This window comes from Molossus molossus, unplaced genomic scaffold, assembly GCF_014108415.1.
Source record: "Molossus molossus isolate mMolMol1 unplaced genomic scaffold, mMolMol1.p scaffold_m16_p_9, whole genome shotgun sequence".
NCBI classification, from domain to species: Eukaryota; Metazoa; Chordata; class Mammalia; order Chiroptera; family Molossidae; genus Molossus; species Molossus molossus.
The window spans coordinates 42811049-42834489 of record NW_023425403.1 but is presented as its reverse complement, the minus strand read 5'-3'; the positions used below and the strand labels follow the sequence as shown (position 1 = coordinate 42834489).

The 23441-nt window shown below is 36.9% G+C and overlaps 1 protein-coding gene and 1 pseudogene across 1 annotated transcript in view; both read right to left on the bottom strand.

The window, feature by feature from the left end:
- Positions 1-23441, bottom strand: part of GPC5 (glypican 5) — a 1298292-nt gene that overhangs the window by 1119669 nt on the left and 155182 nt on the right. The gene's annotated exons all lie outside the window — the stretch shown is intronic.
- On the bottom strand, positions 16500-16753 carry LOC118622634 (annotated as a pseudogene).

Here is a 23441-nt window from a genome sequence, read left to right as displayed (position 1 = left end):
TTTATACAACATTTTATAAAATGTCACTTGAAAGGGAAAACATTAAACTACTAACAACTGACTACATGGCCTGTTATTTTCAGTGCTACAAAAATACTTTTGCACTTAGGATTGACAAAATTATTGAGTTTAAATGCTTTAAAATGACACTTAAATCAGAATACTGAGCAGAGATAAACAATTAAATTCAGCAGAGAAAATCATAAAAATCTTTAGTGCATCAGATGGCAAATACATGGAAGAGTACAATAGTTGCTTATAAAGCCCTTACACAAAGGAGTGTTTTGATCTTCATAACAAATCCTCTAGGTAGACAGACCAGGACAATCTTGCTGTGTAAACTGAGATTCAGAGAAATTCAGTAACATGTCCTAGACCCCATGGTCATGCAAAATAAAACCTTCATTTTGAGTCTTCCTTGAAACCAGGTATGGCAAAATGTGACTTTTTTAATGACTAACAAACATGCATAGAAGTGATACATGCAAGTCATATTTTGACCTAGAGAGAAGGTGCCTACCTTTCCCTACCTTCCTCCCTCCTCTGGCATGTGAGCGTGCTGACATGAAGTCAGCCATTCTGTGCCAGCCCAGTGCCAGTACCTCAGGGATGTCTAAAGGCAAACAGATGAAGGGCCTGGACTCCCTGAACTATTTACTCAGAATCTTATGAGAGAGCGAGAGAGAAATAAACTTCATTCTTCACTGAGCTGAACTTGTCTTACCTAAAATATCCTGTGCAAACAGAGACCATAATTGTGCTGTTTTCTATTCTCCCAGTACCTTGTGGTGGATCACAGTGGGTCAGTCAATAAATATTTGATTAATGGAAAAATGTCTGGATGCACTTAGTATGAACAGATGGATAGATACATGAATAGATAGATGAACAGATCAATAGTGAATGGATAGATGGAATGATGGATATCAAAAAGGAATGGATGCTGAAGAGAAAAGAAGATATGGGTATCAGTTTTAAAACCTTGCCTCAAACCTGTCTAGTCTTTAGTCTTTCAGCACACCTGGGCTCAAGTTAAAAAGATTTAAAAATAGGAATATCTTGAACATTCATAATGTGCCACATAGACACTGGTCAAGGCTTCGTGGTCTCTCACGTCTGCACGTCCCTCAATCCTGCACAGCAGTTTCATATTTTCATAGTCAGCTTTCTCTTCTCTGTTCCTGTTACTCTCAGTAGGGGGCTTTAATAGCTACTTCACACAGCCATTAGAGGTTCTCATACCAGCACAGTCTCCAGCATATCTTGTCTCAGTTCTTATTTAAAATTTTATTGGCAGGTGGCACTGGGATTCACTCGCTCATGTTTGAAGCATCATCTTCCACTGGCTTTTGACATTACACCATTGTGGCCTTTTTTCATTAATCTCTAACATATTCTTCCTCTTGATCTCTCGTATTGGCTACTCCTCCTGGTTTGTATTATTTTAATATGTTTTTATTGAATTTTTAGAGAGAAAGGAAGGGAGAGAGAGAGAGAGAAACATCGATGTGAGAGAGAGACATCGATCAGCTGCCTCCTGCACACACCCTATTGGGGATCAAGCCTGCAAACCAGGCACGAGCCCTGACTAGGAATCGAACCCAGACCTCTCAATCCATGGGACAATGCTCAATCCACTGAGCCATGCCTGCTGGGCAAATTATAACTGTATTTTATTGTATTTATTCTTTGTTGTTGTTGTTGGTACATGCCCCTAGCGGGAACTGAACCCAAGACTCTCTGGTCCGCAGGCTGATGCTCCAAATGCTGAGCCAAACCGGCCAGGGCATTGGTCTGTATTTTAAATGTTGGTGGTCTCCAGGGTTCTGTCCTCTCGGTTCTCTCAGCACTCTCTCCAGGTGATGTCACCTTAACTACCTCAGGTATACTCACCATAATATGTTCATCATTCCCACTTGAATTTCTCCAACCCCATGTATACCATACATCCTAAACCCCTATATTCAAAACCTCCCAGACCTTTCAATACCATAGCTCAGGGGAGCTGCAGGCTCCACGTGTTCACGCTGACTTTTCGGCCCCCCTCCCACACCTCCCACCTCCTCTTGTAGTTCTCTCTGGGAAGTGTCGCAACAATATATTTCCAAAACTCTTCCGTTTTCCAGAGATTTTAGAATGTTGTCTAAGATATTGTATCACATAGGTTACTGATCTATCTTCCTGCCCTAGGTACCAGGCAAATGAGAAATATCAGGTTAAGTATAGTAGGGTGAATTTGGGACTCAGGGAACCCACACAACCTACGTCAGGGACACTTATTATCCCCTTTGCGATAAACGGAAGGGGAGAGTCAACAGAGGTCCCGAGAAGCCCAGTCAGTATGCAGTGGGGCTGGCATTTGAACCCGGGCATCTGACTCCAGAGCCAGCTGGTGCTTCTGCACTTGTCACTCTGGATGGTAAGTGCCTGTGTCCTCATCCACGTCACCCAACAGGCTAGATCCATGAGGGTGGGGCTGCCACCTCCCCAATAATTTTGTTATACTCATTACTAATATGAAGGAAAATTACCAGTAAACATTCATTCAAAATGCTTTTGAAAACTGTGAAGAAAAAAGGATGAGACATGTTCAGCTTAATATGTACAAATATTATAAATAACCCATTATAGAGGCTACATTTGTCTCCCCCTTTTTAGCTTTATAGGAGAGGTGGTTATGTCTTCAACTTTCTAATATCCTGGGTTTTGTTTTGATCCATGGGTATTAACACATACTATCATCCCAGATTCCCTTTCATATTTGAACATTGACATTCACCTTTGTCCTTTTCATACAGTTAAGTAGAGCTGTATATATTTCCTTCTTTATATTTGCTCTGGAGAATCTGTCCCAATTGTGACATTTGCCTTCTCTCCTGATACTGAATGTTGGTGATGCTGAAATGTGAGGAGAGACTTAACTGATGCACTACCTAGTGAATGCTGAGACCGCCTGTCCTACTATACTTAAAATGGGACACTGCCTCGCCTCTGAGGGTACGTTTCACTATGTGCATCCATGCCTGAAAAGTACTTGGAAAAGAATCCAGTGCGTAGTGAGGGTTATATAAGCATATTCTATCATTCATATTATCACAGTCACCTGGGGAAGTTGTTACGTGAGGAGATGGGGCTGTCCCAGATAATATGATTGTCATTTATCTCTTGATTAATAGTCCCTACGTTTGCATGACATAGAAAGTCTCCAAAGTTGGGAAAAAAATAGAACTAAGAGTGAAAGCTAGAGGGCAACATGACTAAGTTAGGCTACTGTTGTCAATGCAACAGCTACCGTTTAGACAGGCCTGATAGGTGTGGCTGGAGTTCAGAGACCATTAATGAGGAAGAAGCAATCAGAGTGGGTTCCATCGTAGGCAGTGCAAGGAAGTCCAGGCAGGTAGACAGGCAGCAGCACGATGGCCCAACCGAGTCCAGGAATCTACCTCACCGAGCAGGAAGGACATAGCAGCAAACAGTAAGCTTGGCCAAGGTGAGAGGTGTCGGCATGGTCAAGGAATATGAATCAGGACTGCAGTCGCGTAAACTTCTGGGACCCAGGTGACATTCAGGATCAAAGTACTCGAAGAATTAGGGGAACTGATAAGGAACCAAAGTTTGATTTACACACATTAGAACAATACAGATACTCATGAACTGAAATGAAAATATAAACCAGAAGCGTAGCGCTAAAGAAAGAAGAAAAATCTTGACTGTGGTCTAAGATCAAGAGCCCATAAAAGGCTGACTTCCTGATGAACTGATAACCCAGGGTTCTTTACATTTTCTCTAACAGGAGATCAGACTAGATCCAGAATTTGAAGTGAGGCTGAGTCTGGAGGCAAGAAACCAAACCCAACCATGCCATCTAAAGGAAGATAGTAAGCGGGCTACACTTTTATCTTTATCATTTTAAATCATGACCTTGGGTAAGAAACATTTGTCATATAAGCTCAGTAGCCTTGACTGCTCAGAGAGTTGTTATAAGAAATTCATAGATGAAACAAAGATGTTTCATAATTGCTATGCAAAGCATTTTTATATTCTTTTACCAGTTTTCATTTGTTGAGTCTTCTAATCTTCATATCTCTAAAAATCTCTAGGCTATCATTTTAAAACCCAATGTCATATGCCCTCATTAAGGAAGCAATTTAGTTAACTAATGTCACTATATTACTGAACATTCTAACTAATCTGACAAATTTTCATAACCACCCAGTGGGATCCAGACTCCCTGGGAATTTCTCAGAGACATAATGATAGAGAGAGAAAAAAAACAAATCTTATCAACATTGTCACTTGGAAAATCCCATTTTTGGGAAACTAAAATGAAGACCGCCCCCCTTCCACCCCATTACAAAAGCTACCTGTCAACTTGATTTTAAAAATCTTAGATGATGCCACATTTAAATAATTCCCTTCGCTCCAACTGTAAAACTCTTCTTTGGCAAGAATACATTTAACATAACAACCCTTCCCCATTTTTTGGACCATTGGACAGAAAAGGTAGAAATAACTAAACTGTCATTATTCTTTTAACTTAGAGATTTAGCTTTAGTTATATTGATTCACACTTATTGCAGCTTTGGAATGATACTAGTAATGACAGATTTTGTTTTTATTTCACAGATGAATAAATTAAATGAAAGAAGAATTAGCTGAAATCAACTCAATAGTCAAGCTATATAACTATAGAAAGATGATTTGGGAAACAAAAGCAAACAGAAGATGAAAATTTCAGACTCAAAACCATACCCACTAATGAACTGATGGGATGTGGACATGATTATAAAAGCACTATCATTTTTACAGATAATGTCTTTTTCTTAATGGCCTATCTCTTTTCTTGCCACAACTCAAAATGAAAATGATAAGAATAAAATAAACCTTTTTAAAGGACTGTGATTAAAATGAATTATGAAAGTGTACAGAAATAAAACAAAGTAACTCTAGAGGCAAACAAACATAAAAAAAAAAGAAATGAAAGCAAAACAAAAATCCCTATGCTTATTGTTTTCCACAATGACAGAGAGTTGGTAAAATTTATATTTGTGAGATACAAAAATGATTTTTGGATTCAGCAATTAGATGTGTAAAGAGTTTATCATCAAGGCATAATCTGTCTTACTATTGTTATGATACAATTAAAATGTATCCACTGTCATTAGGTGCTGATTAAAAAATAAAAACCTTAATAATTATTTCAAATGATACCTTCTATAATATATATTTGCTTATTTGATAATGATCACCATCAGCTGACACCATATATCATATATAAAAAGTATTCAATAAACACTTGCTGACTGAATGAATGAATGACTTCCACATAATGAATGTATACAAATAGGTAACTTTGAAGAATTTTTAAGAACAAGCAAATTTCATCTAATAAAATTATTAAAAATTCATGTTGAAATTAAAATAAAGAAGAAGAATTCATTATCTAGTCTGCATTCAATAAATGACTTTTATTTGATACATTATTTTTTTAATAAGGAAAATGGAGAAACATTATTTTACATCAGAATGCATAATTACAAGTTCTGGAAAACATACTTGAGCTTATTCCAAGCTTGTGATTTCTGAAATACAATAAGTTCTGTGTGAGGAATATGCAGAACCCCAAAATTCAATGTGAACATGAGCAAGGATGACTGCAGAGGGGACATGGAACAATAAAAACATGTTTAGTTTAGCTCAGCTATTGTTATTTAATTAATATGTAACAGAGATTGGGATATTTATTTATAATATTGTATACCAGGAGCTCCTTCTTTTTCTATAACAATAATAAGATTGTAAGTATATGATGATTTTGCCTAATTACCCTTCATTTAGAAAACCTCACTTCTCCAATTTCAAGACCTCACCTCCTCATCTCAAGAACAGGCATTTGACCAGCCCATAGAATACCATTGCCTCAGCAACATAAATTGTTCCAATTGTCAACAAGTTTTCCACAGTGGATTAAGATATTGATTGATATATCTTATTATAGCAGTCATTAAGTAAAAAGTTATTTTCCCGTGGACTGGTTTAACAGGGAGAGTATAAGAAGTGACTGCTACCCTGCCCGTTCTTGTTCAGTGGTTAGAGCATCGGCCCGCATACTGGAGAGTCTCAGGTTCAGTTCCCGCTAAGGGCATGTACCTCTGTTGCAGTTGGTCCCTGGCCCGGGTTGGGGTCGTGTGGGTGGCAACCACTTGATGTGTCTCTCACATTGATGTTTCTCTCTCTCTTTTCCTCCCTCTCTCCCTCCCACTCTATCTCAAGATAAATGCAAAAATGTCCTCGGGTAAAGATAAAAAAAAGAAAAAGAAGTGGCTGCCTTCTTCCCTAGCATTCAGAGAGGGATTTATTCTATGTCATAAAGCCAAACAAACATGCAGAAGGGGAGAGAATGAGGGAAGAAAAAAGGGAAGATGTGGTGGGGGTAGAGACAGAGGGAGAAAATGAGAATGATAATAAATGAATATACCCTGAAGAAAATCAAATATTAATTCAACTTTTTGAGCCTCAGCTACCTGCTTCTCTGCCTTTTATTCCAATGAGCTAAACTCTCTCAGGGTAAATTCCCCCTCAAGTCTATGACCTGATGTAGTCCCTTCTGTCCTGAAGCTAATTTGAGTTGAATTCTTTCATCTGCAGTGAAAAATAAAATAAACAAATCCACAGCTTGCTGCATTTATTAATCTCCAGGTTACCATATCTTCTCATTTTTGCTCTTCTAGCCATTGATACCTATGGAATCGATTTTCTATATAAATTTGCTCTTTTAAAATAGTTAGCATAGTTTCTGTTCTCCTGGTTGAACCCAACTGATACAGTGTCTGAAACTGGAGCTTGAAAAGGAGATCTTAGAAACATACACTCTAGAATCACCAGCACATGGCGGCATCCCTCGGGAAGAGCATGGAGAAAAGGTTCAAAAGGAGAGATAATGTTCAAATAGCATAAGGAATGTATGCTGGTTGATGGAGGACAGGTTTACATTAACTTTGAATTCAAGTTGACTTTTGCCTTAAAAATGCCCAGAACAGTAGGCAGAAATCTTTGATGAAGGGGCATATGGACGCGGCCCCTCTCTATGCTGAGGCCTTAAGTGGCACCATTCAGTAAAGAAAAGGAGAAGCTAAGAGAGAGCAAGATGAGGTTGAGGTAATGCATCCGATTATAAGGTTGACCTCATACCACCACCCACACCTTCCTGGGTCTGACTGCTTATCTATAAAAAGGGTTAAATAATAACATAATCATAAACTGTTTTGAATAATGCATGGGACATGATGTATGAGACATGCCAGACTCATGATAAATGATCAGCACTAAGCAGCAACTACTGCTGATGATGATGTTGTAACATGGGAAGAATATCAGCAGACTATCCAATATATTCTAATGCTCTTTCTACTGTACACATAATAATTATATATATATATGTGTGTGTGTGTGTGTGTGTGTGTGTGTATTTCTTTTTTATTTACTGTTACATTCGTTTCTAATTAAGAACAAACTTTACAAAGTGATATTAGGATTGCTTAGAGTAAATAAAACCCAAAATCCTGAGGACAAACTATATTTGTTGCTAAATGAACTGCTTTTGATCTCTGCCTCTCGCTGTGTTTTTGGCTATTTCACAGTTCTATCCTGTTTGCTCTCTGCTTCAGTTTATTCCAAGGTACTGTCAGAAAGATGCTAATTGATCGTGTTAACATCCTCTATTACTCCTGGCTCTCAGAGCCTCAGTGCTGCAGCCTCATACGATGCAGTATTTTGGATCTCATCAGATACAAAATTACATGGCCCACTAATTTCAAAGACCTGGCTCCATTAACTGGTACTGCAGTGATAGAACCTCGTCAACAAAATATTTACCTCACTTAATATGCCTGAAAGATTTATCTTATTTCCTTGACGAAGACACACTTGTGATGAGGGATTACTGGTCACATCTAAGTTTTATATCTGGATGGCACACACCTGCACAGTTGTCCGATTGAATTAAATTTTTTATTAATAGTCTGATTAAATCATTCTAAACAAAATCTTTTCTTGGACACAAATCCTATATAAACTAATTTAACTGCCTGCTTCCACAGCTATGATCAAAGTGAAAAGCAAATACACAAGATTGATGTTCAGTCATTAACACCAAATGCCACTGAAATCAGCTCAGACCATCCCAATTTGGAACCTTCTAAATCTTATTAGGCAAAACTAAATATTGGTTTTTATTCACCCAAATCCGTTCCATTCTAACATTTTTCTTGGCTCACCACTTCAATCCCCTTGAACAGCCCAGGTAACATATGCATTTGAGATAGAAGCTGCTTTGTGTGTGCATGCGCCCCTGAAATTAGGTCTAGCCCCTACATAACGTGTGCGGGTACTGCAGCCGCAGCTCTGAAGCATCCACAATGGAGAACTCAGCATGCGAGTGTGCATTCGAATTCTATATGTAATGACCTATGTGTAATGTGTACAAGAAGCTAAGTACCACATAATAGCCTACAGGCATTTCCATTTTTATAAAGATTTAAAACACTCCAGCATTTTGTCCTAAAAAAATGAGATCAATTCTTCTTTTTTCCAGTTCCATAATGGCTGGAACCAGTTAGTTCTTCTTTTGTCTCCTACTGTATTCCAGTCCTAGCATTTGTACGAACATAATGGATGCTACTTACATGATGGTTGAATAATCAATGCCTTTCCTAGAAGTTATCTCACCTTATTTCCATCAACTCTGCACAAGTTGAAAAAATACCCTTGGAAAAAAATTATTTAAGAAGTCATATGAAATAATTCAATTTAATATTAAATACATGAAAATTTCCCATAAAGCATCACTATAATAAATATGTGATTTGGGGATAATGCTTGTTCAAAGGAACCTCAGAGAATCATTATTAAGTTCAGAAAAAAAAATCTAAAGCGAAGGGTTAAATATTATTTCCAACTCTACCCTCCTGCCCCTCTCTCCTTCTTCCACCTGGGATTGAATGAAAGGCCCATCCCTTGGTATATTACATAATTTTAGAATACAGATGATAGGCAAGGTTAAATGTAGATTTCTCTCGGTGCGGTTGTCTTTGGGAGGAAAACCTTTCACTGCCTAAAAGAGTAGCCATGAATACCAAACGAGTCTTTTTTTTTACTGTTTTAAGTTTTCATTTTTTTAATTAATTTATTTATTTTGGTTACAGAGTTTCTCCTTTTCCCCCACTGATTCCCCCCTCCTCCTCCCTCCCCGCCCTGTCCCCAGCTTTGTTGTCCATGTCCACTGTTCATGCATACATGCATATAAATTCTGTGGTTTATCTCTCCTCCCAACCCCCTCTTCTGGGGATTGTCAGTCTGTACCCCACTTCCACGTCTCTGGGACTACCCCATTCCTCAGACTGTTATGTTCATTATATTCCACAAATAAGTGAGATCATGTGATATTTGTCTTTCTCTGTTTGGCTTGTTTCGCTTAGGATAATACTTTCCAATTCCCTCCATGTACTCAAAAAATTAAAAATTGAACTGCCATTTCACCCAGTAGTCCCACTTCTAGGAATATACCCTAAGAAGCCTGATGCACCAATCACAAAGAATATATGTACCCCCATGTTCGTAGCAGCACTGTTTACAATAACTAAGATCTGGAAACATCCCAAATGCCCATCAGTAGACTAATGAATAAAAAAGCTGTGGTACATATGGAGTACTACACAGCTGTAAGAAAGAAAGATCTCTTATCCAAACAACTCTTATATTAGCCAAGGTCTCTATCTTGGAATGAGCCAGAAAACAAAACTTATGTTCATGCAATTATTCTGCCTTCTACTAAAATACCTTTGCTTAAATTTAGATATATAACAGAAGAAAAGGGTGTATATTTCATTTGTTCTTCAATCCAAAAGATGGTTTTGTATGCCGTTATAATCTGTGTACTGCACGTGAGTCCTGCTGAACCAGAGGGAAGAGAGGGCCCATTCATCTGTCTCCATCCTTTTCCTCTTTGACAGGGGAAGCACATTAGGCAGGTGGAAGCTTTCCCAGCATGTGTAAAATCATACGTGGCAAGTGTGAAATATTCAATTTACTTGAGAAAAAAATTATTCCATCACACTCCAAAATCTGATAAGCAGGCTAGGACTTACAAAATTATACCTTCAGCAAACACCCATACACACACAGACAGATATGATTTTCAGAGCCAACACCTGACAACTTTCAAGGTATGCCTGTAATTTTCAGTCCTGTACAGTTGTCATCATTACTAATATTGTAAAATAGAACTCTGCCTTGATATCTGTTTGATATTTCAAATATTTAATTAATTAGGATGTCTAATTAATTAAAAATGAAGAATAAATGACTTTTAAGTGATCATTTACTTTCAAAGAAAACCCCATTTACTCCAGATATTATTAAAGAATAGGTATTAGTAAAACACAGAACATTTAGTAGTTAATTATATAGTATATATATTTAACATTATACATATGAGCAATGGAGAGAGATTTCACAGGGCCAGGAAAGAGAAATAAAAAATCATTACAATAAATATTTTTTTAAATATATTTTTATTGATTTTTTTATAGAGAGAGGAAGAGCAAGAGAGATAGAAACATCGATGTGAGAAACATCAATCAGCTGCCTCCCACATGCCCCACGTGGTGGATCGAGCCCACACCCCAGCCAAGTGCCCTGACGAGGAATCGAACCTGGACCTCTCAGTCCATGGGATGACACTCAAGCCACTGAGCCTCAAAGGCCAGGCTACAATAAATACTTTAAAACAAACAAACAAACAAAAAATAGTGTGACAATAAGGTTTCTAAACTTCAGATCATTATTTCACCACATTTGATGTAATAAATATGTCTAGGAAAACAGAGTTTGTTCAAATACATTTTATATAAATCATAAAGAATTTATGGTGATTAGACCCTAGGACAGCCCCCAAGATTCCCACCACCTAGGATCCATACAAGCATATAATCTCCTTCCCTTGAGAGAGGGAAGGACCCATGACTTCCTTCTAACCAAAAATAATAGGATCTCACTTATGTGATTAAGTGAAAGAATATAAGACCCTGTCTTTCTAGTAGAGTCATTCTAAAAATTCTCTTTGCTTGCTTGATGAAGTAAGTGGCCATGTGGGAGAAGGACACGAGACAAAGAAATGTGGGCAACCTTTAGGAAGAGCGGGTGTCCTTTAGGAGAAGAGGGCAACCTCTAGGGTTGCCTGGTGCCTCTAGCCGACAGCCAGTGAGAAGTCGTGGCCCTCTTAGTCCTACAACCGCAAGGAACTGAATTCAGTCACAACATGAGTGAGGTTTTCAATGGATTCTTCCCTAGTTGAGCCACCAGACAAGAATGCAGCCCAGCCAACACTTGGACTGCAGCTTTGAAAAACACTGAACTGAGAACCCATTTGGGCCCTGCCTACACTCCTGACCCATAAGAATTTTGAGATAATAAATGTATCTTTAAACTTATGTTTGTAGCGATTTGTTACACGGAAATTTCAACTAATACAGGAATAATATTGGATATCAACTGTAATTGAAAAAAAATTTAATTGCTTGGAGAAGAAAAATATATATATATATATATATTTTTATCCTCACCCGAGGACATTTTTCCATTTTTTTGTACAGACAGAGTGGGAGGGAGAGAGAGGAAGAGAGAGAGAGGGAAACATCGATGTGAAAAGGACACATCGAGTGGCTGCCACCCGCACGACCAACCAGGGCCGGGGACAAACTGCAACTGAGGTACATGCCCTTAGCGGGAACCAAACCCGGGTCTCTCTGGACTGCAGGCGGACGCTCTAACTGCTGAGCCAAACTGGCCAGGACAAGAAAAATATTTTTATATTAAATATTAAAATGTCTACAGTTTGGGGCAATATTCAATATTCATCTAATTTTTGTCATCATATATCACTCATAGAATGTAATGAAGAAAAAGGTTTAATTACAATCAGTAAGATTAATACTTTCAGTGCTGATATCTCTTTAAATCTGAAAATGATACCAAAAATAAAAGATGCTTTGCCGAAAGATGCTTCATATTTAAGTAACCTTAGTCTAGTAATTCAGTTACTTTTTTTTCCATAATAAAAAATGCAACATACACCTTTATATATGTACATGCATTAATCTTTTATAATACCTGGATAATTGTTTTTGCTTCACTAAAGAGACACATATAAACTAACTTACCTTAGACTTCATCTCAAACTTCACTGCAAAGAGTATGCTCTTCAAACCTTCACATGAAAATCTAAAATTATATATGTAACCAGCCTGTGTTTAGTAATTAAATCACATTAACATTTACTCAGAAATTTCAGTCAGCTCTGTAATAACACCTGTATCATTCTGGCCTTAACGACTTTCAAAGACACACCCTCAGCCATAGCACCATTACGAGTCCCACCGGGAGTTCTGTGAGTATTCCTGATGGATCATGGGCCATTTCTGTCGCCAGCTGTGGGCTGCATCTTGATGGTCCATGTCCACTAATACCATGAGACAAAGATGTGCACATCTGAGCCCTTAGCCAATTCTCCACCCTCATTCAGCAAGCTGGCGAGGGTGCTGTTACTCATGACTGAAGCTACTCTTCTCCCTTGAAGAAGCCCCATAACCAAGCTGACTGAATCAGGGGCATTACCACATATATGGAGAGAGCTCTCATATTTCACACACAGGTTTTCATCCCTGCCAGGTGGTCTGCGTGAGGACTGGTTCAGATAAGAGTGATCTTACCTTGCCCTGAACTAGGACTGCTCTCTGGTTCCCAGGGTATTTGGACAACTCCTCCATCACATTTTGTTTCCCTTTGCAATGAATTCTCAAAAACTTTCTTTTGTACTACCCATCCACTATTGCAGGCATGCTCCAATATTTCTATACCTGTATTACCACAGTCACTTTTCAGAGAGCATCTCCCATGTAATTTGTAGATGCAAACAATTGCAGGTTGAGGGGGTTGAGGAAGCACACTAACTCCAAACTGCGGGCATATCTCAGTTCCCTACGACGACTATAATAATAATCATCAAGATCCTTTTGACTATTATAATTCTGATAGAAGTAAATAAAAATGTTTAATGACTACATACAGTGCCCTGGCCAGTGGTTAGAGTGTTGGCCCACACACAGAAGAGTCATGGGTTTAATTTCCGGTCAAGGGCACACACCTAGATTGCATGTTTGATCCCCAGCCCTAGTCAGGGCGCATGCAGGAGGCAACCAATCAAGGTGTCTATCTCACATTGATGTTTCTCTTTCTCTCTGTCTCTGTCTCTGTCTCTCTCCCTTCCACTCTCTAAAAATCAATGGAAAAAATATCCTCGGGTGAGGATTAACAAAATAATACTAGTAATTACAAATAGTAATTTCTTGAATTATGCTTAATAAATAATGACCTGAAGTCAATTAAGAAATATCCAATCTCATATAAAATAGCTACAAATCTATCTGAAAAAACCAGTGCAAAGGGTTTAGAAACTGGAAAACTGTGTCATCAATCACACCAGATTGTCAGTCTCTTTGTGACCTGCATACTAATCATGATACAAATGCTACAAACACTGAAAAGCTATGACTTTTTAGATCATGGCTTTTCAAATTGATATTAATGTTGCTGCACTATTTCTGGTGCAGTGGCTAATGATAAAAATAGAGACACTATTATATTATAAATAAATATCTGGGTGTACAAATGAATTCTCACTAAAATATTAATTTGAAGTTAATTAAATTCCATTATTGCATCCATCATTACAAATTATCTCTTGCATTCTAATCATTAGTTAATTGCTTATTATTTCACAAAGATTAGTAAATGCAAGTCAAATCACTAAGATGATTGCTACATTTCATTTCAGTATGGGTTGTAATTTATTTTATCTGAAACAACTGCTGTAATAAAACAGCTAAATATACTATACTCTTGCAAATAAGACTCCAATATATTTCGTACAGGTACCTACAGAGCCTAAAACAGTGCTGGATACACACAAAAAAACACTTCCTGAACAAATAAAGAACATACCCAAATCTCCATGAGTATTGTGAATGCGTATACATCATCCTCCCACAAATAAATCTTGAAGAAAAAGGTCAAGAAGGCACAAGAGCCAAGTTGTGCAGTTTCTCCCTTGTTTTTGTTTGTTTGTTAATCCTCACCCAAGGCTATTTTTCCATCGAGTTTACATAGAGTGGAAGGGAGGGAGGGAGAAACATCTATGTGAGAGAGAAACATCAACTGGTTGTCTCCCACACGATCCTGACCGGGGTTGCGGATTCTACCTGCAACCCAGATACATTACCTAGACTGGGAATCAAACCTGCAGCCCTTCAGTTTGCAGAACAATGTTCTCATTGCTGAGCCAAACTAGCCAGCATTGTTTCTCTCTCTTAACTAACATACACTTTGTTGCTTGGACAGTGAAGAGGGGTTGGTTGAGAAGATCTGCCTTATGTCCTATTCACCCTAATACATTAATGACCTTCAGCTTCCATTCTTCGATCCCCACCCTCATGTACACTGATAGAAGATACTTAAACATCCACCTCTATACTTTGTGAGAAAAACATTGGTACAGAATTGGACAAGTTTGTCATTAGGTAATGTTTTCTTCATACAATTAGTGGTTCAAAGATATATATTTCCAGTATCCCATAGCACCAAGCATACAGTTAGGTACAAATTTCTATACATAGCTGTTGATTAGTTGTTTAAAATAGTTACTGTCAAACTATGCACTGATTTTTGTTTCAAAGAACTTTAATAATCTTAGATTGAAAACCTCATTAACAACAGAATCTTCTTGACCATCTTCATTTTTATTTGTTATTTCTACAGGACCTAAAACAATGTCTGGAACATTCTAAACACAGCTTAATTCAGCATATATTACTAAATAAATACCTTAATTATTATAGGTTAAAACAAAAATAGGTGGGTGCTTTTCTATGTTTTGAGTACATATTTCCCCATGAATTAATTGACTGAAGTTAATAAAAGAAGGAAAGACCAAGATCTGACATATATATATATATCTTCCTATGATCAGACACTAAATCAATACGGATATTGAAACAGATAACAGACATAAGAATTAAGTCTGTAATGATGCCCCAATCAGTTATATTATATTCTTTAATTTAATATTTTAATAGAAATTGTTGGCAAAATCTAACATAAATAATCGTTAAATAATTTTCTATATTTTAGATAGATCAATGAGCTATATTTAGTCATAAGAAGGCAAATTTTAAAAGAAAAACATAGTTCTTGAGCTTTGACTATGTATCTTGCTTATTTTTTCCATGTAGATTTTTGAAACATTTTCACTAATTAGAAAACTCCCAAGATATATTTAGTTTTAAGAAATGACATCACCATTTTTCACTTTTAGGTGCTGGAGAGCCTCATATATTTAAATATGGCCTATCTAATTATAAAATGTTTTTGAATGGACATGTAATTATCACTCTTCTACATTACACCCCATAATAGAGGACTATATAATTATGAATTAATAAGATGAATTTTCTTCTGTACCTTATGTAAGCAATTTTATTTCTTTATGAAAGTGAATGGTGCCTATAATAACTAAATTTAATGTTTTACTTGTGTGTTTTCCCTTAGAAATAATGTATTGAGTTTAAATGTACACCTTTTTATTGTGGTTTAATCATTTCTGTGATGAACTGATCTCTTATGTTGCTCAATTATGTAAATAAATATTTTTTACTTTTTTTTTTAATTCCTCACCAGAGGATAGTTTTCCACTTATTATCAGATAGAGTGGGAGGGAAGGAAAGAGAGGGACAGAGAGATACATCAATGTGATAGAGCCACATCGACTGGTTGCCTCCCCCACGACCCAACCAGGGCCAGGGACCAGCCACAAATGAGGTATGTGACCTTGGCCAAAATCAAACCCGCAACTCATTGATCTGTAGGCTGAGGCTCTAACTGCTGACCCAAATCAGCCAGGGCTGTAAATAAACTTTTTAATAATATTTACTTAAGGCTACTCTGGGTCCAAATGCACAAAATTGATTATGCTAATTAATTATCAAGCTTGGTTTATGATAAGATGAAAATGCACTGGAACTTTATTTATAACGACAGGTACTTGAGTGTACTGAACATGCAAATTGTATTTTTATAATATAATTATAAAGCACTTCTAATTTTAGTAACTATATAAACTTGTTTAAGGTGCATCAGGATGAGAAGAAGACCAGTATTTAGTAGAAAGAGAAAACAGTTTCAATTACTGAATTGTATCCTTGCAGGAAAATCATGCATACAGAATAACATTCCATAGGAAATTTTTAAATTATTAGGTATTTTTAAAAGATAGGCAAAGCATGATATTAAGAATGACTCTTACAATTATGAAACATGTCTTTCTTTTTTTTTTGTATCCAAAATATGTTTATTGGCATGGTTCCCCACTCGTCTTGATTCAAGGTGCATTTAGTGCTGCTTCCTTCTGAAGGAGCATCCTTCTGTAAGCCTTGCTTTTCCTCCTGTTGGCTGACAGAGAACAGTGGAACAACCAACACAAAACTACCATTTGTGCATGGTTAAAGAGGGTGGTGATTTTATAGCACCCTGGGCATTTCACATTCATGAAGTAGGAATTGGGGCTCTGCACCAGGTACTTCTTCTTGTGTTTCCTCCTCTCCTCTTCTGGAGAGGGATGAAGGAGATCCTTAGTGAGAGGCATATTGTCATGGGGAGGTCGTCACCGCCAGAAAAAGCGAAACACTTCTTAGTTATTGAAAACTTCAAGTAGTATATTAAATTTGGGAAAATATATTTAATATGAAATGATCACCATTGTTTAAAATGATAGACTACAAAAATTGTCAAGATGAAAATAGACCAAGAGATACAAGTTGGGCATCTTGGAGAGCTAATCTGGTTGGCAAGGTCAGGCATAGATTGACCACAACCAGAATCCTTTTTTACTTTCAGAGATTCTAATCAGATACTCATTTCCCATATTCCATATGAGCAGGTCTTAGTGAAATAAATAGGTTAGTTCTACATCATTTAAAGGATTTTTTCTCAATTTCAATGGATACCTCTCATGTCATACAATACAAAAAAAGTGCACCATTACCAATACTTCACAAGCTAGTTTTTACCTTTTTCCAGTGATTACCAGAATTTTGGAAAACACTAGAAGAGCAACAGCTTCAGCAAAAATTTTACTACCCCTCATAAATTAGGCTCTGAACTTTCTAAAATCTTTAAGTGAAATCTTTGCCAAGTTAAGCACAAAACCTATTTTTTAAATATGTCTTTGTTGAATTTTTTAGAGAGAGAGAGGAAAAGAAAGGGAGAGATAGATAGAAACATCGATGAGAGAGAAACATTGATCAGCTGCCTCCTGCATGCCCCCCACTGGGGATCAAGCCCACAACCTGGGCATGTGCCCTGACCAGGAGTCAAACAGGTGACCTCTTGGTGCATGGGTTGATGCTCATCCACTGAGCCATACAAGCTGGGCACAATACTTTTCTTTTTAATTAAAAAAATGTAAACTGATAAGAGTTTCAAAGAATTCAGAATAAGGAGTTACTGAAATTACTTTGTTATATCTTCCCCATGGTGTCCACTTTCCACCATCTTTTCATAAACACTTTTTTATCCTGGGTGAACTAGTAGATTAAACATAAAGAGAAATCTCTCCTTTTCGGCTCCAAAACCACAAAATTAATAGAAAATAGTTCATGTTTGAAAGACCTAAGAAAAGAAAATCCCCATTAAGCAGAAATGAATAAGGAACTCAGAGAAGTAAACAGAAGCTGAAATCAATAGCACACAGGGAAGGTAGGACTGTGGGCATTAGGGGTAAAGCCATTCATCAGAAATATGCCCCATTTTGGACCCCAGGGCAGGAACTAGAAATGAGGTTTCTGCCATGAATGAGGACAGAAATAGTGCCCACTCCTCACCTATCTATAAAAAATAAATTATTCACTGTGGCCAGGATGTAGGTACAAGCTTTATGAGTCTGGTTTGAAATAGGTTTATATTTCATTGGTGGGGCGAGGGGGATCTAATAACTACACAAATCACTGAGTAAAATCCATGAGTTAAGTCACTGATACAAACGGAGTTTGTACACCTGGCGATGCCAGAGTATTGACAGGCTCCAAATTAATTCACTGGTAGGGTATGTGAGGGGAATCTTTTTCAGAAGATGAGCTCAAAACAAGATTTGCAAAATATAAATAAGTTCAGTGTTAGAAAGATAGTCAACCTATACTACAGATGGGAGAATTAATTCTGAGAAATTAGTCATACTAAATTAAATACGACTAGAAAACTAAAAAATTATAATACTAAGTTTTTTAATTTCTACTCCTGGCCAAGATTGAGTAAAAGGAACTGTATTTCTCATCGACAATAAGTGAACAACAATAAAAAATGGAGAAAATGCGTAAACTAGTGATTTTCAAGATGCTGGATGCCAGACAATGAAGTACAGTGACCCTTGAGATTGGGGTGGGGTGGCGGGGGGTGGATAAGATAAGTCTTATAACTGCTCCAGTTTACTGCTTTGAGAATTTCCAGGACTTGAACTGGGGATGGGAAACTCATGCATGGCCAGGAAGACTTGGTGAGTTAAGGAGACACTGCTGAGGGTCTGGAGAAATCAAAGTAACCAGAATTTGCAAGACAGAGTAATAAAAAGAAAAGAGTGGTACAGAGAGAACTCCAGAGATCTGCAGGTCTCCCTGGAGTATTCATCAGAATACTGATCATGTATGTAAGGTTACCACTCAAGGCAAGGGAAAGAGCCACCAAAGAACTAGAGGGAACATATAACACTCACACTAGATGTGTTTGTCCCTACCAGCAACACTGGAAAACCTCATAATTCATGGGGTGCTGTGTGGAGTACACACTGGGTCTTGCCTTGTGATAGAGAATAATTTATCCAAGTCTAAACATCACTCTTGTTCCATCGGCAAATCTAAAAAGGGTATGTGTAACCAATGGACACAGACAACAATGTTTGGGTAGGGGCAGAATCTGGAGGAGGGTGTTACATTGGTAACAAAAATAAATTAATAAAAATTGCAAAAAGAAAAAAGAAAAAAAATCTAAAAAGGAAGACAAAAAGGTCAAACTTAACTTTATCCCAGAACAAAATCTCAAGAATATTTATAAAAATATAAAAATATTCAGCACTCAAGAAGGTAAAGTTCACAGTGTCTGAAATTCAGTAAAAAAAAGTATCAATCACACAAAAGAAGCAGAAAAACACAACCCATTATTATAAAACTCAATAAACTAAAATCAGTGAAGAACTGACAAATATATTATCATCAGCAGGAAATACATTAAAGCTGATAACAGATTTAAACCTAGCATTATATTTAATCACATAAAATGTAAATAATCTAAACACATTAGAGACAGATTATCAGATTAAATAGAAAAAGCAAGACCAAATTATATGCTGCCTACAAGAAACTACTTTAAATACAAAGACAATAAGAATGAAAAAAGATATATCACACTAACACTCTTCAAAAAAATATGTCTATATAAATATAAAAGAATAGATTTCAGAGGAAAGAAAATTTTCAAGTATAAAGAAGATCATTTCATAATGATATAGAGGTAAATTCATCAGTAGGATATAACAATCACTAATGTTTATGCACTCAACAGAATTCAGAGTACCTGAAGCAAAAAATGATAGAACTGCAAAGAGAAAACCAAAAAAATCTACTGTTGAAGCCAAAGGTTTCAGTTCTCTGCTCTCACTAATTGACAAAACAAGCAGACAGATAATCAATCCAAAACATCACCACTGGATTTGGTAACATGGAGGTCACTACAGCGACTGTAGGAGAATGGTGGGGACAGTGGTCTAGCCGAAATGGGTTATGAGAACAGGAGGTGACAAAACGAAAGTGAATTCTAGGAAATGAATTCTAGGGCTCCTTCAAAAGTTTTGCTCTAAAGTGAAGCTAAGAAATGAGTTGTATAAAGGGTAAGGTGGCATCAAAGGTTTTGTTTGCTTTTTTAAAAATATAAAACAAACTAGAACAAATGTATATGCTCAAAGGAAAGTTCAGATAGTGCAGAAGAAAATTATGTGCAGTACAGAGAGAAGGGCGATAATTAGAAGAGAACTTTGAAAAGGTAAGAGGAGGGGAAAGGCAATAAGAAAACATGTAAATCTCGTATATTTAAAACTTAAAGACATTTAAATAATTATCAAGTTTAATGAGAAATCATGATAAAAATTTAAAAATACTTCACATTGAACAAAACGCAAAGTAAGAGTAGAGATAAAAATGTGTAATGAGGCCCTGGGCAGTTTGGTTCAGTGGTAGAGCATCAGCCCGCAGATGAGTCCCAGGTTAGATTCCAGTCAAGGGCACATACCTCAGTTCATCCCCAGCCCTGGTCAGGATCATGCAGAAGGCAACCAGTCGATGTGTCCCTCTCAAGTCGATGTTTCTCTTTCTCTCCCTTTCTCTCTCTCTCTCTCTACCTGAAGATAAATAGAAAAATAGCCTTGGGTGAGAATTTAAAAAAAAAATTGTGATGAGGCAACTAAAGTGGTATTAAAGGGATATTTAAATCTTTAGGTTTATATTAAAAATTTTAAAGCTAACTTTTCATTTTAAAAAATGTTAAAGGCTAAATGTAATGACTAAAAGTTCCACTTAGAAAGTAGGAAAAAGAAAAGGAATGTAGTTCCTCTGTGGGTTTGTTTCTATATCTGAACTACTTAGACAATGTAAGACGTAAGAGCTCCTAAGACTAAATTACTGAATGAACTTGACAGTCAGGCTTATCAGCCCAGTAACAGAGCGGAGCTTAAAGACCAAACCTGCCAAACTCAGGGAGAGACATACGATTTAAGTATGTTTCCACTTATATTAACAGTTCTGTCAGTTCTGTTTTCAATCAAAGACAAACAGCAATAGACAAGATCAATGGAACAATAAATTTCTTGTATAGAAATCATCAAACCATACATTCAATATCTCAAAAATATATGCACGGAATGACAAGCTCTAGAAGACATCTTCTTTAGCCACAGACTATTGACATATATCCAGATGTTAAGTCACACAAATTAACCATAGCCCTTTTATTTTCCATAGTGCAATGACATAACATTCTTAATATAATCTGCATTACTTCAAGAGAAAATTAATTCCCAGGAAAAAGCTATGAAGAGAGATGATACCATGAGATATATATTGTTGGTCATACCAAAACATAGACTATTTCATTGTATAATAAATGGAATGGGAGACTCTCTCTCAAAAAAAGGAATATATTAAAAAATAAAGCTGTTCTTATTTTTTGGCCTGTCAAGTAATTGTCTTTGTTTTTTTTATGAAAGCATATTTCTTGGTTAATCATGGCTGTAAAGAGAATTTCTGCTATTTATTAGGTCACACATTATTTTACTGAAATGAATTCATTTGAAAATAAACTAAGAATAGGTGCTTATCAAATTCAAACCCTCATGTATTCACTGATTGAAAAAACATATAACTTGGGTCATTCTGTTGAGAGCATGGGATAGAAGAACACAACACCTCTCTCAAAGAACACTCGTTTCTGCTGGGGGACTGGCCAAGTAAAGCAACATTATTGGTAAGCTGGGGTGGTGAAGGCTCTGATGGAGTTATGCACTTGCAACATTATAGCAGAGAAGGTTAAACATGTAAGAGTAAGAACAAATGTGAACAATGAGTAAAACTAGGCCGAAGCACATGAGGTGTGGAAAGTTCTATGCAAAGAGAAAATAATGTATTTATAAAGGACCAAAGATGTCACATTACAAATATTCCATAATGGTGCAGTCCATTGAAGAGGTAACTCATGAAGCCAGAAAGGTCCCTGAGGATGTTGGGGACATTGAGAAACTGAATTTGGTTTATTATTTAGCCTCAGAGAGGCGTTCTATGTACTGAATGAAATGGAAAAAGCAGGAGGCAGTGAGGAAGAACATCCATATTTGTTTAACAAACATTAATGAGGTGCACAAAACTTTGCAAATATTAACAATGTAGTGCTCATAACAATCCTATGAATAGTTTGTATATAATATCCTCATCCTAGAGATTAAAAAATGAAGGCACAGAGAAGGGTTTAATAATTTGTACAAGTCATGTCGCTAACTAGGTAGGATGATTCCAAGATGTCTAGCTCTGAAGTTCCGCTTATAACCACTAGGTGGTTCTGTGTCTCATTTTTAGTGGAGGTTAAATCAGAAATTAATCATTTAAATAATTTCTAAAACAATAAAGAATTGCATCTTAAAAATTAATACAAGTACTTGGAGGGAGAAGCAAAAGGTAAAATGATTAAAAATAGAAAGTGAAATTTTCAAAGAGGACAAAATAAAGCAACATAAAATTAAGTTCCTGGGAAAAGCTAATAGTTTCATGTATGGGGATTCAAAATATGTCATTTAAATTTTATTCAGCTATTGCTAGAATCTTGTCCCTTTATCCCCCAACTTTTTTTGAGACTTTATTTTCTTCCAAGTAGTTTTAGGTTCACAGCAAAATGGAGAGGAAGCTACAGAGGTTTCCCACATACTTGCTGCCCTCACACATAGTTTCCATCCTTCTCAACACCCCTCACTGGAGTGGTACATCATTACAACTGATGAACTTACACTGACACGCCATAATCACCCAAAGCCCATAGCTTACCTTGTGTTCCTCCTTTTTTTTTTAAATCCTCACCAGAGGACATGCTTAGATAGAGGAAAGGAAAGGGGGAGGAAGAGAGAGAGACATCAATGTCTCTCAACATCAACTGGCTGCCTTCCGTACATGGCCTGACTGGGTACTGAATTCAAAACCTAGGTATGTGCCCTGAGCAGGAATCAAACCAGCAACCTTTCAGTGCATGGGACTACACTCAACCAACTCCACTCTGGCTGAGTAGGGTTTACTCTCGGTGTTACACATTCTACTTTGGAAATGTATATTGACATATATCCATTATTATAGTACCATACAGAGTATTTTCACTGCTGCAAAAATCCTCTGCACTATGCCTATTCATCTCCCCCCTTACCCCTATCAAGCAATGATTATTTTAGTCTCCATAGATTTTTCATCTCTTGGCTTGACAGAGTATTTCTTTTTAGTGCTAAACACTATTCCACTGCATAGATGTTTCAGTTTATCAATTCTCATAAGTGAAGGACATCCTAGGTGCTTCCAAGTTTTGGCAATTATAAATTAAGCTACTATAACCATCCATGTACTCAATTATATAACAAGAGAACGTTTATTTTTGCAGAAATAGCCAAACTGTCTTCCCAAGTGGCTGTACCATTTTGCTTCCCACCAGCAATGAATGAGAGTCCTGTTACTCCACATCCTCCGGAGCATTTGATGTTGTCT